This window comes from Rhagoletis pomonella, unplaced genomic scaffold, assembly GCF_013731165.1.
Source record: "Rhagoletis pomonella isolate Grant_MI unplaced genomic scaffold, Rhpom_1.0 Rhpom_scaffold_01302, whole genome shotgun sequence".
In the NCBI taxonomy this organism is placed as follows: domain Eukaryota; kingdom Metazoa; phylum Arthropoda; class Insecta; order Diptera; family Tephritidae; genus Rhagoletis; species Rhagoletis pomonella.
Genome location: NW_023459855.1, coordinates 5556 through 20000, shown reverse-complemented (window position 1 = coordinate 20000; position 14445 = coordinate 5556).

The following is a 14445-nucleotide window of genomic DNA, read 5'->3' as shown; positions in this document are numbered from 1 at the left end:
GAGGCATTTCCTTTCCCAATGTAAAATTAACATTACAGGACGTGCGCGCCTTAACCGGGATTTTGTAGTTCCCTACTTTTAGTAGGTTATCCTTCCTATCTATTACAGCACCCAACTCTCTTAGTGTGTCATCGCCGATGATTCCACTGAAACCACTTAGAGTTGGTAACACAAAAAATTCGAACCCACTTGAGTTGCCTACATTTTCAAATAACTTAATTTTTACTTTTTCCTTTATAGGAACGGAACCTCCAACAGATGCTACGTTAAAAGTTTGTTTTACCGGTATTGTTTTGGTCGCTATATCCTGTCTAATGAAATTCTTATTCGCACCGGTGTCGACTAAGAAATCTAGCGCGCGACCATCGGGTAGCGTATATTCTAAGTATGGTACGCTAGATGACCGGAGGATAGAAAATCCCCGGAATTTTCGTCTTTTGTGGATTCTTGGTCTTCGTCCTGCGCCTCACCTTCATCTGGGACGGTATGGAACAGTCTTTGCTGTTTCCGAGGTAAATTGTCAGAGCGGGCACCGCGTTTGAAGGGGTTTGGCCTGTTTATATAATTAACGTTACGCGTTTGTACCGAAGGATCTACCTCCATCTTTTCTACGCGAGAACTCGAGGAGTTATTTTGGTTATCCTCTCTCTATTCAAGTACTGAGAACGGTTTTCTTGTGAACGCCATGTAGGTTTTTGGCGGTAATTGTGGGGGTTTCCTACTCTGCGGACAAAAGCTACTCGGCAAATTATTTACCGGCACTACCACGCGATTATTAGAATTATTTGAAGAGAGTATCGCAAAATTTCGGAAATCGACATTTTGGATTTCTGGACAGGCCGAATAGGCCTCTGGTAGGGTTTTAGGACGCTGTATGAGGATCATTATAGACATCTCCCCATTTAGGCCGCGTATAAAAACGTCGAGTGCGCGGTTGCGGTAAGTTTCCACGAGAACTTTTACCGTTTCGTCCGTGTAGGACTCAGTTTTAATTTTATTAATTATGAGGGAGAACTGATGGTTTACCTTCGCATAAAATTCGTCGATCCTTGATCCCTTCTGTTGCAACTGGTGCAACTGGTGTTCAAGGGTGCGAATGTCTCGCTTGTCTGCGTAATGCAGCGAACACATTCTTTAATCTTTGCCCAGTTACTGTCAAAGATGTTGTAGGATATTAAAGCGGAATCAGCAGCACCACGCACCTTCTGCCTAATATGTTGTAGAATTGCACGATAGAGCGGTTTCCCCTTTACGACTTCAAAGTCAGAGAGTATTACCTCCACCGAATGAACCTAGGATACGTATTGCACTGGGTTACCATCAAACACTTGTAGTTCCTTGACACAGTCAGGAAGCCTACTAGTACCGCGTATTTCTGCTTCAGTCGTAGGGGCTTGAGCCACTACATCCTCTGGTGGTTCTACTGGGCCACAAGTTCCTAGTGTGGTAGCCCTGGAGCTAGCATCTATACGCGCCACGCGCCTTTCTAGAATGTTAATCTTCTCAAGAAGGGCGTTGACAGCCCCAGTTAAATTCGTGACAGTGGTCCTCAAGTCCACCATCCTAGAAATAGCAAAAAGATAAATTCGTGGTAGTATACTTACAATAAATGGAGAATTAGCATTCGGTAGTCAGTCTGATCCCTTGATTAATTTATTCTTTCAATTGTTTAATTGGCCTATATCTTTTAATTTATAACCTTATTAGTCTTTTATTTTTTTGTATATGTTTTATTCTTTTAAAATTGTTTATTGTCCTTTGAAGATTTACACTTTTATTTTCATAACTTGTCCACGTTTTTCACACTACTGGTTCCCTGCTCGGGCGCCAGTTATGGACGTTAAGTCCGTATAAGTCAAAAAAATTAATTGGGCCAGCCGCCCAAAAGGAAACACAGACAGGTTAGGAATTCACTTAGGTTTTATTAACACTTAACTTCTTACGACTAAGTCTAATACTAAGCGTACTGTATGATAACCCGTCCCGAACTCGACTGACTGCACGTTGTGGCCGTTGCTTGCTTCCCACCTTCGTTCTCCGGCAGCGACGCAATGGTTGCGAAACATGTTTACAACCCATTGTCTGAGACTCGATTTGGCCTTGACTTCCCACGGGTGCATTATGGAATGCAAGTGGCAATGTCTCCCGTTACACTATATGGTGAAATTAAAATATGATGACACTGCGGCACGTGTAACGGCCAACCGTTGGAGCGTCGCAACAAATGCGACTGGTGCGTGTTAACTTGTATGTACATACCTAAATAAATAGTAGAATGAGCTCAGGTTGAGCGAAATCGTTGTTTGTCGGTGGGGAAAAGTCTCCATTAGGGCACTCCGCCCCAAAACGGTGCCGATCTAGGGTAAGAATGTTGGAATGAGAGATGACGCGGAAGACCGTAGTAGGGGTGTCGCCTTTGCTCTCACCTATTGCGGCACTTTTGTTGTCCGCCGTATGATGGCAATGGCAAGTCCATGGTGTTGTTTGTGTGCGCCGTGGTGGCGACCGCTAAAGCGCCCAACTCGCTTCTAGAATAATCGGGCCGGCGCCAATTGATCCTGCGCCAACAACACCGGCGCTGACACTCCAACGGTTTGCGTACCGGTGCGAAGGATGCGGCCTGGCTCGCAACTGCGTGCCGGGGCAGTTCTAAGCGAGCTTTGAGAAAGGCAACATCCTTATTGCGAGCGCGAGTGCTTTTATACATAGTGTAGTGCGAAGTGTTTTATATTGAAAACAAATTCAGTAAGTGCCAGGCGAGGCACTTAGATTGCAGTAGCAGTAGCGATTAGTTTCGAGGAGCAGCGCCAATCGAGGCGTGGTGAGCCATATTCCCGAGGAGCACCCCTGAGGGTCGGAACGCCCACCGACCGCCGATAAGTATCGTTTTCTTTTGGTGTGTCTGTGTTCAGGCGTTATTGTTGTCGGCATGCTTCCTCTTATTGTGTTTCCCTTTCCGATCCTGCTTAGCATCCTGCACCCTGTGCCCAGTCATACAGGCGGGTTAAAGATATCCCCGGCAGCACGGGCGGTAGTGCGAGTGGGTTCGTAACTTTTTGATTGGACCTCACATCGGGTGCGCCCCAAAAACAAGGTTTTGTTTTGTTTCGATTTCTTTGGCTGTAAATATTGTTGTTTTGTTTTCGATCAACCCTAGTGGTGGTAGCTTCATTTTTATTGTGTGTAATAACTAGGATGTTTCAGTGCGCAGAAGTGGAGAACTTTTGACTGCCATTCACCTGGGAGTGGCCAGAAGCGATTCTTGTGCGTACGGTTCAAATCGCAGCTCACAACGTCCGGATATTTATATCCACGTATCCCCTGGGTAGCAACCAAACACCCGTTTGAGAGCGAGCTTAAGTGAGAAGGCGTAAAACTTCGCGTGCGCTGGGTTTGGGTCCCGCCACGTTAAAACCCCGCCCTATGAAAAAATCTAAAAAGCCTCGGATGAGACCCCCTTTTTCTGATGAGGACCACGGCAAACGTATAAAGGACTACGATTTAAGGGTTTGCACCTAGGATATCCGGACCCTTAATGGGGAAGGTGGCTCTGCCCGGCTGGTTGGTGTCCTCGGGAAGACAAAGGATAACATCACCGCCATCCAAGAAATGCGATGGCAAGGAAAAGTAAGCGTGAAGCCTTGCGACATCTACTGCAGTTGCCACGTAAAGGAGCGCAAATTCGGTGTTGGATTCGTGGTAGGAGAGGGACTCCGTCGCCGAGTACTGGCGTTCACCCCGGAGGACGAACGTCTAGCCACAATCCGCATCAAAGCTAGATTCTTCAACATCTCGCTCATCTGCGCCCATGCCCCGACGGAAGAGAAGGATGAGTCGTCCAAGGATCACTTCTATGAACGCTTGGAACGTACATATGAGCGCTGCCCCCGACACGATGTCAAAATCGTGCTTGCCGACTTTAATGCCAAGTCGGGCAAGGAAGGGATCTTTGGCGCCACTGTCGGAAAACTCAGCCTCCACGACGAAACGTCCGATAACGGACTGAGGCTGATCGACTTCGCCGGGGCCCCAAACATGGTATTGTGTAGTACTAGGTTCCAGCATAAAAACATCCACAAAGCTACATGGCTGTCTCCAGATCGAAAAACGAGAAACAAACCAAGCATGTTGTTATAGCCGGAAGGCATGCTTCAAGCGTTTCAGACGTATGTACACTCCGAGGGCCAAACATCGACTTGGACCATTATCTTGTTGTAGCCAAGATGCGCACCCAACTTTGTGCAGCAAAAAATGTGCGCCCAAATATGCAAGGAAAGCTTAACGTCGAAAAGCTGCAATCACAACAGACGGCCAATTTATTCGCCTCTCGACTCACACACCAGCTCTCTGAGAGTACTCTTCAACAATCCGACATAAGCGAGCAGTGGATCCACATTTCCCGACCACTAAGTACCGCCGCCGAAGAAGTAATTGGATTTCAGCGAAACCGAAAGACCAACTGGTACGATGAGGAATGTCAAGAAGCTGCAGAGAAAAAAGATGCCGCCGACAGGGCCACGCTGCGATCGGGCGCAACGCGAGCCATGTGGGACCGTTATAGGGAACTGAAGAAGGAAGCGAGACGTATTTGCCGCAATAAGGAGAGAGGCCGAAATACGTGAGTGCGAAGAGCTTGAGATGCTGGCCGACAGGAAGAACGCCCGAAAATTCTACCAGAGGGTTAGGCGACTTACGGAAGGTTTCAAGACCGGGGCGAACTCCTGTAAGAACCAAAATGGCGACCTAGTGACCGATGTCGAGAATATACTTAAATTGTGGAGGGAGCACTTTTACAACCTACTGAATGGCAGCAGCGCTGAAAGTAGTGAAGAAGACGAACCCGAGTCCCCAGTCGATGATGATGGAGTAGCTGTTCCAGCGCCTGATTATGACGAGGTACGAATAGCGATTACGCGGCTGAAAAACAACAAAGCTGCTGGAGCTGACGGCCTGCTAGCCAAACTATTCAAGTACGGCGCCAAGGAGCTGATGAGGTGCATGCATCAGCTCATATGCCGAATATGGTCAGATGAACGCATGCCCGACGACTGGAATTTAAGTGTGCTCTGCCCAATCCACAAGAAAGGCGACCTTGGTATGCGCGCCAACTATCGCGGAATCAGCCTTCTAAGCATAGGTTATAAGGTCTTATCGCGAGTATTGTGCGAAAGACTGAAGCCCACCGTCAACAAGCTGATTGGACCTTATCAGTGTGGCTTTAGGCCTGGAAATTCCATCACTGATAAGGTATTCACAATACGGCAAATCTTGGAAAAGACCCGCGAGAAAAGGATCGACACACCATCTATTTGTCGATTTCAAAGCTGCTTTCGACAGCACGAAGAGAAGTTGCCTTTACGCCGCGATGTTTGAATTTGGTATCCCCGTGAAACTAATACGGCTGTGTAAAATGACGACGAGCAATACCACCAGCTCCGTCAGAATAGGGAAGGACCTCTCCAAGCTGTTTGATACCAAGCGAGGTTTCAGACAAGGGGACTCCCTTTCATGTGATTTCTTTAATTTGATGTTGGAGAAAATAATAAGAGCCGCAGAACTGAAACGCTCAGGCACAATACTCTACAAGAGCGTACAATTGCTGGCGTATGCCGACGACATCGATATTATCGGTAAAAACAAGGGCTACGTTCTGCCTTCTCGGGATTGGATAGAGAAGCAAAGCGAATGGGTCTGGTGGTGAACGAGGACAAAACGAAGTATCTCCTGTCATAACACAAACAGTCAGAGCATACGCGTCTTGGCACCCACGTCACTGTTGACAGTTACAAGTTTGAAAAAGTAGACGACTTCGTTTATTTGGGAACCAGCATTAACACCAATAATAATGTCAGCCTTGAAATCCAACGGAGAATCACTCTTGCCAACAAGTGCTACTTTGGGCTGAGTAGGCAATTGAGAAGTAAAGTCCTCTCTCGTCGTACAAAGATCACACTCTATAAGTCACTCATCATGCCTGTGCTGGTGTATGGCGCGGAGGCATGGACAATGAAAGCATCTGATGAGGCGGCTCTTGGAGTTTTCGAGAGAAAGATTCTGCGAAAGATTTACGGACCTTTACGCGTTGGTGATGACGAATATCGCAGACGATTTAACGATCAGCGGTATGAGCTTTACATCGATATAGACATAGTGCAACGACTTAAAATTCAGCGGCTCCGCTGGCTTGGCCATGTCGTTCGAACGGACAGAAACGCTCCTGCTCTGAAAATATTCAACGCGGGCCGCGATGCTGGTAACAGAGGAAGAGGAAGGTCTCCTCTGCGTTGGAAAGACCAGGTGGAGAAGGACTTGGCTTCACTTGGCATTTCCAATTTGCCTCAGTTAGCACAGAAGAGAAATGAATGGCGTGCTGTTTTGGACTCGACCAAAATCGCTTAGACGGTTACAGCGCCAATAAAGAAGAAGAAGAAGATAACTAGTGCATTTGATTTAGTTTGAATAGTCTGTATACTGTCTTGTTGTCCCCCCTGCCAGCAACCCCGCCGTCTCCATTGAGCCAGCCGGTTGCTTGGTTTTTTTTGTCATCTTCCTTTTATGCGTATATTTGTTTACTTAGTTTGGCTCGGCATATGTTGTTGCGCACGGTAAGTGCATTTATTTGGGACATTAGGTATGTCGGCTTTTGTAAACAAAAGGTAAGGTGACAATCCTTAAAAGTATCGATACCCGAGAACTCGATCCTCAAAAGTACTCGTCACTTCCCAACACTAGTACGTTCCCTTTTGTACAAATTTAGAGACCCAAAATCTATTAGAACTTGGTAGGCTTATCTCGGAACTGTGTTACATATATACAATTGAAAGACAATGTTTTCTAATCCGTAAAGTCTTCAAATAATGGGCCGATTTCAGTGATTTTTATTTTAAGCACATGTTTATACTGTGACCGAAATATAAACTGGGACGCAACATTTTTGCAAGGTTTGTCTATTTTTCTCTAGTCAATTTTATGTTTATTCTTTTTAAATGAAAATATAGCTGATTACTTAAAAAATACCATTTAAATCCAAACTTCATACTTTGTGAAAATATCATGAAAACTCCGCAAATTTTCACCCAAATTTTAGCATAATAAGTAAAAATTTAAAGTACCTAGCATTAACCGCTTAATTTTGGCCTTTGTTTTGTTGAAGGTGAGTCGCATTTTTTACATCTAAAAAATTGTCGAACATACTTTGTATGGCAAAAAATTCGTAACACCGGCATTAAAAACATGCCAAAAATCAGCAGTAAGTCTAAATTTGGGTTATTATCTAGGTGGGCTTTCAACCCCCAAAATTGATCAAATTAAGGAAAGGGTACCATTAGACGCGTCTGGACCCTAGTAACCGGAATTCTAAAGCGGAAATTAACCTCTTTTACCAGATCAAAAGCTATTAACAAATACTTTTTCACAATAGCATCCTTTTATTATCTTATTACAACGCTTTTCTCAACTTGCAATGTTGTATGTCCAGACCACCATTTATACTATAAATACGGTGACCATATTTATGAGACACAAAATTATTTTGTTAATTTTTTCCACAACAGCTTACAGATCTTAAAGCCTTCTTCAATGATCCTAGATGTATTAGCCCTGCAACAGTATCCTTTTACCACTTAAAATTTGTTAAAACAAGTAAGAAAGTCTAAGTTCGGGCGTAGCCAAACATTAAATACCCGGCGCAAGTATTAAATATATGTTTTCCACCTTTCCGAAAGCTACCGCTACATGACAAGCGGGTGTATAAATTTTAAGTAAACTATCATCCTTAAATTTCGAAATATTCCAGTTTCAAGCATTTCTGAAATTTACCGTTATATGAAAAGCGGCCGTAATTTTAGTCCGATTTCAATAATTTTCAACGTTTTGCTTTTATCTGATTAAGTGGTCTAGTTTGTCCGAATTTGAAACCAAACGCGGGTTATAGTTATTTCTTTTGTGTTTCACACTTATAAAAAACGCATAGTATATAAAAAAATAATTATTATTATTACTAGTGATACATAAATTGGGAATTTTTATAACCCATCGCACATGTGCACAGGGATATTAAAACCTATTTTGCTTAGCGTCTGCTAAAATAGATCTTAATTAAATTGCTTAGATTTATGAGGAAAACCGACTTTGCCATACCCGATTAACTGGCCTTGTGTGCACAGTAAAATTCCAGCACAAATTTATTAATTACAAAACCTACTTAATAAAATTAAGGGTTAATGAATAATTTTTTTTTTTTAATCGCGGTTACGATTAACTATTTAATCAGACTAAAACATTAATTTCATCTATACCAAGCTCCAGTTCTCTCCCAGAGATATGAAATATGAAAATTTTAATTTGTATGGGAGGGGCATTGAGTTATCGGACCTACTTTCAGTCTAAGACCATTCTTGCGAAATCCGTAGTAAGTGTACCAAATTTCATTCTGATCGGGAAACCCGTTAAGGAAGTAGCCTATTTTTCAATCCAGGTCTTAAACCACCTGTAAGCAAAATTTAATTTTGAAACAGGTGGCAATTCTTAAAAAAGTAGCCTATTTTCCAACGTAGGTCATAAGCTAACTCTGTGCCAGATTAGAAAATAATAACAGTTTATGGAGAAAATTACGATCATATAACAACATCACTTAAAACTCGTTCATAGGCATGCCATTTTAATGAGCTGTTAAGGCGTCGAACCAGCTATTGGGAACCAGCATCACTTCCTAACCAGAATGATGAGGCTGTAGTATGTAGCAAGAGCTGTCAAAAGTTAAAATATTCTAAATGCTCTAAACTTCCCACAATATGTAGCTGTGGTTATGGTGTATTATTGCTTATGTAGCTGATGTAGCTAGCGAAATAGCTTGTGGCAGTGGTACTACATTCTGTTTAGCCAGTTAATACCGATAATAATGTTAGCATGGAAATCCAACACAGAATCACTCTTGCCAACAAGTGCTACTTTGGACTGAGTAGGCAAGTCTAGTATAAGTCACTCATCATGCCCGTGCTGGTATATGGTGCAGAAGAATGGACATTGACAACATCTGATGAGGCGGCACTTGGAGTATTCGAGAGAAAGATTTTGCTGAAGATTTAGGGGCCTTTACGCGTTGGCGACGACGAGTACCGCCGACGATGCAACGATGAGCTGTATGAGCTTTACAACGACATGGACATAGTGCAGCGAATTAAAATACAGCGGCTCCGCTGGCTTGGTCATGTCCTTTGAATGGACACCGACGCTCCAGCTCTGAAAGTATTCAACGCGGAACCCCCTGGTGGTAGCAGAGGATCAGGAACGCCCGCACTGAGATGGAAAGACCAGTTGGAGAAGGACTTGGCTTCACTAGGCATTTCCAATTGGCGCCAGTTGGCACAGAAAAGAAACGACTGGCGTGCTTTGTTGAACTCGGAAAAGTCGCTTAGGGTTACAGCGCCAAATAAGAAGAAGAAGGCGTCGAAACACCGAATACGGGACAAATACAAGACATTAAATGTAATACGGAACATTTGGCGTCCCGTATAAAATAAATAAATTACTAGGACGATGGCTCAAAAAAGAGGACTGTCCCGTATAATACAGGACGTAACTATAAATGTAGCAAAGCTATTTATGGAAAATTATAGATATCAACCTAGTCTCGATATCAACCTCGTTGTAGGCATCATACCTAAGATAAACAATTAGAAGACTCTAGATGTCGACCTCCAGAAGAAGTTAAATATAGCGCCTAAATATATGCACTATTTACATACGCTACAGCGGAAATGGACGACACGCCATTTCTTTAAATGAAATTAACTGCTGCTATATGTATGTATGTATGTACATATGTATGTATCATGAACCAACTAACATGATCACGCAATCGGAAAAGAATGAAACAAGTAAATTTCTGAGCGTTTTTGACATGTGCCTAAGAATGAAAACAAACAAAGAAAATGAAAAAAGCGCGATGATTGAGTGCGATAAAATTGGTATTTGTTATAAAATATAAAAAGTGAAAGTTGATGGCAATCAGTGTTGCCACTGCCTTAGCCTTTAAAGTATCCATAAAAAATCGAAAACTCTATCCAAATGTATCCACCGAAAAGAGCGGACATTTCTACACAGTACATCTATGGAATAGAAACTCGGCCCATTAACAAACTTATTAACACGTAGTCAGTATTTTCCCATCCTTAGGCATGGATTTGGGAAACAAAGGCCCGTAGTTATAGTCAAAATTAAGTCGACTCTAAAGTTAATTGCAGCTTTTTGACATGGGATACCTGTCAAAAAAGCTGCAACTAACTTTAGTGTCGATTTAATTTTGACTATAACTACAGGCCTTTGTTGCCCAGATCCGTTTCTAAGAATGGGAAAATACTGGCTACAACGACGAGCCAAAGTTTTCGCATGTTCAATGTTTATTACTACGATTAGATTTCCACAAATAATACATGCAAAAAATGTTTCCTAGCCTATCAAAATAATACTAATTTAAACTAATTTTGAGCTGTTACATTTAGCTCAGTAAATTGTTATTTCCTGCTGTTATGGTTACAATTTTTTTCAATAAAACTGGTGGATTGGGAGCTATCTATGAAATTGGGTGCGTTCATAAGACGTAGCTGTTTAACTCATCTGCTACGAAACAGCAGGCAACTGTTGAACCCAACAATTATGTCTTAGAAACGGCTTGATGAATATGCTGCCAAATGAACAGCTGAAAAATGTAAACAAATGAAATTGCAATAAATAGAGACAGTTGCGCCGATCCTATATAGAATTCAACGCTGAGCTGCCGCCGTGTTGAAAAAATCGTTCAATGTTATAAAGAATTAAACGATGTATAATTGTATTATTATAAAATATTTTAGATACTTTAGCACACCAGTAATATAAAATAGAATAAATGTTTTTTTGCAACTCTTAAGGCTAAGCCCAACACGTTGAGTTCAGTTAGCGTAAACATTTTCCGCTGAAAAACATGGCGGAAAGTTACCAACGGTTGAGCTGAGCGGAACTACTCAACTGTGCGTTTCTAAGACAAATAGCCAACGGTTAGGCAACAGCTACGTCTTATGAACGCATCCATTAAAAATGTCTCAAAAACTTGTATTTGTCGGTAAATTCCGCCTTCAAGAAAAATTTCTATATCCGGCTTGTTTGAATTCTCGCTTAACGACGTATAACTGAAAATTTAGAAGTTGTAAGTTATTTTTAGTACAGTCAAGTTATTGTTGAAAATTAGTCATCGGCATGGTTGTCAATTTCCTTTGAATGCTAAGAGACGACATACTACAGTTTTGAAAACTTAAAATTTGCAAACTACTTTGTATTATTAAATGCACGTTTATGTAGCAAAAAAATTAATTTTTCAAACTGACAAGAATAAAGGAAAATTTCTTGCTTGGAGGATGAGCAGCCAACTGTTAAAAATGTTATAATAGCTCGTACATAAATGAAAAAAATTTCCTTCAACTTACGAATACTTATGGGAAAAGGTATCCAAATTTACACTGAGGAAAACACGAAGTATCCCCCAAATTTTAAGGCGAAAATGTATCCAATTTGATACATACGTATCAAAACGGCAACACTGATGACAATTAACAAAAAAAAGTTCATAAAATATGGTTTTCATGATTGAAAGTGTTCTACAATCGCATATCATCAGCACGGGTCGATTTTTCAATGCCAACGTTCTGGGCACAAATGTGCACCCAGTTTTCACGAAAATTAGGCCTTTTAGCAGACAAAACAAACGCACAAACTTGTTCCAATCACAAAGCACTACATTTTATATGATAAATTTGTATTAAATCAAAATTAAAATTAAAGTCGCTCATAAAACACAACAAATTGCTAAAAAAGCCATCCCAAAGCGATAGAAGACGATGTAAACAAAACGAAACATCAAAAACGCTACGAAAACTTTTTTCTGATATTCGATTACAAATACAACGATGGCGGATTGCGTCTATAGTCGTTGGTTCATGCATATGTATGTTTATACTAAACATGAGCAAACAACATTTTGCTTGAATTCTCTTGCTGTTCTCTTTTCTCTGCAAGTTAAATTATTTTAATATCTATTGCAAAATTTTATACAGACAAGACTAAAAAGAGGAAAATAAATAAAATAAAATAAACTTTTTTAATATACAACGCTTTTGTAAATGGACTAAAAATTAGAAAATAATATTTCTCAGTTCCATAGAATTTGCTTTGATAACATTTGATTTTGAAATTTGAGCAAAAGTCATTACAAACCATTTATGGGATTGAAAATGAAAAGCGTGGTGCGCATGTATTAAACCTGAATTGATATGAGGGGTAATATATGTATGAATGTGGATATATGAATAACGACCGCTTAAAATAGATCTCAAATTTGTACTTTCTCTGTAGAAATTTAAGGTCTATGTTATGTAGTTTGACTATTGTCAATTAAATCTAATGCTTTGTATTGCATGCGCTTCACGTTTTTCATTTTCAATCTCATAAATTGTTTATAATGACTTTTGCTAAAATTTCAAAATCAAAAGATATCAAAGCAAATTCTATGGGACTGAGAAATATTATTTTCTAATTTTCAGTCCATTTATAAAAGCGTTGTATATTACAAAGTTTTTTATTTTATTCTATATATATATATGTATATTTATAAAAGCGTTGTATATTAAAAAGTTTTTTATTTTATTTATTTATTTACTTAATACACCCACATAAACGCACAAATTGCCCATATTTCACCATACATACAACAATAATACTTCCTTTTAGCCATATATGTCATAACATCGCTAAATATATCACTAATAACTTATATATTTTATTTCTTATAATGTAAACAATTTTGGTGTGCTCAACGCAAAATTTACCTGCTGATGTGCGGCGTTGCCACTCTTTAGTAGAGCTGCAAAACTATCGATGGTGACGCCATTCGATAGTTTGAAAAATACTATCGATATTTTCGATAGTATCGTATACTATCGTGTTGTATATGTAGGGAAATTTCAACTCCGAACAAAATGTGTATTACATATATTATATCTTAAGCGTGAAATTCTAAACATTTTCCTTAGTTCAATTCACAGCGTCACTTATTTAAGTAAAGATCACAAAATTGTAATGCACCGCCACTATCGAAACTATCGACTATCTCCCGACAACAATCGATGTTTTTCCAAAAATAGAACTATCGATAGTACAATCGATAGTTTTGCAGCTCTACTCTTCAGCACTTCGAATTAATACAATTACCCAACGTCTACACCTACCAATTTCAAAAGAAAGAAGTAAAAAAGCTAAGTTCGGGCTCAGCCGAGCATTAGATACTCGGCGCAAGTATCAAATATAGTTTTTTCACCTTCCCAAAAACTACCGCTATATGGTAAGCAGGGGTGGATTTATCCCTATTTCAAACGTCTTCGATAATCTTATGTATATTTAGACATATGTAAATATATGTGGGCGGTATCACGCCCATTTTCCAAAATTTCATAATAATGCTACTTCTTTTCAAGGGATTGTGGTTAGTATCAATTTTGCGTAAATTAGCGTCCTTAAATTTCGAAATATCAAAGCATTTCTGAAATTTACCGTTATATTAAAAGTGAGCGTAATTTTTGTCCGATTACAATAATTTTCAGCGTTTAAATTTATGTGGCAAACACAATAATCATACCGGGTTTGGTACATAATGGTCGAACGGTTACCGAGATACATATATTTGATCATAAGTGGGCTGTGCCACGCCCATTTTCAATCATTTTATCACAAACTTATTTTGAGCCAAAGAATTCGTGCAACCATCAATTTTGAATAAATTATCTTCGGTATATACTGATTTATCGAAGATTTCGTATTTCTTTAAACTACCGCTATATGGGATGTGGGCGAGGTTATTGTCCAATTTTAAACATTTTCGGCCATTTAGTATGTTGTCCCAAGACCAACAACCAAGTTTGGGAAAAATTGGTGGAGCAGTTCCCAAGATATACACGTGTAATCATAAGTGAGCGTGGCTACGCCCATTTTCCAAAAATTTATATTTTTATTTTTCACCTAAAAATGATTGTAAATATCAACTTTGAGTGAATAAGCTACAGTAGTTACTAAAATATCACAGTTTTAATATTTCTGAAAAATACCGTTATATGGGAGGAACCAAGCCTTTTCCGATTTTGCCCATTTTCAATTAGGGTTGTTCGACTTCACTAGAAAGTCGACTTTCGACTTTTCGATCGACTCTGTACAGTCGACTTTAAAAGTCGACCGATCCACGAAGAAAAGTCGACTTTTTTCGGCTTTTTTAATAAAAAGAAAATGTATTAAGTATACTCTGCATTTAACTCATATATTAGCTATAAATATAGGAGTCAGAATACGCCAAAAATATCATGATTTACCAGTGGTCTTTAGAATAATCTGTAATTTAGTGAAATTCAATGCTAGGTAAAAAAA